The sequence below is a fragment of the Lupinus angustifolius genome, chromosome LG08 (assembly GCF_001865875.1).
Source record: "Lupinus angustifolius cultivar Tanjil chromosome LG08, LupAngTanjil_v1.0, whole genome shotgun sequence".
In the NCBI taxonomy this organism is placed as follows: Eukaryota; Viridiplantae; Streptophyta; class Magnoliopsida; order Fabales; family Fabaceae; genus Lupinus; species Lupinus angustifolius.
The window spans coordinates 21273581-21273965 of NC_032016.1; the positions used below are offsets into that span (position 1 = coordinate 21273581).

General features: G+C 46.8%; 1 protein-coding gene across 1 annotated transcript in view; it reads right to left on the reverse strand.

Moving 5' to 3' along the window:
- The window catches only part of LOC109354003, a 24746-nt gene that overhangs the window by 16688 nt on the left and 7673 nt on the right, over positions 1 to 385 (reverse strand). The gene's annotated exons all lie outside the window — the stretch shown is intronic.

The following is a 385-nucleotide window of genomic DNA, read 5'->3' on the forward strand; positions in this document are numbered from 1 at the left end:
GATGAGGATGAGGAAGAGGACGAGGACGACAATGAGGATAGGATAGGATAGGATGAGGATGAGGATGAGGATGAGCATGAGAATAGGATGAGGATGAGGATAGGATTAGAATGAGAATGTGGAAGAGGATGAAGATGAGGATAGGATGAGGATGAGGATGTGGATAGGATGAGGATAGGATGAGGATATGATGAAAATGAGGAAGAGGAAGAGGACGCGGATGACGAAGAGGATAGGATGACGGGGGGGATGAGGATAAGATGAGGATGAGGAAGATGGCGAGGATAAAGACTAGGATTGGATGAGGATGAGGATAGGATGAGGATTATGATGAGGAAGACGATGAGGACGAGGATGAGGATGAGGATAAGGATGAGGATGAGGA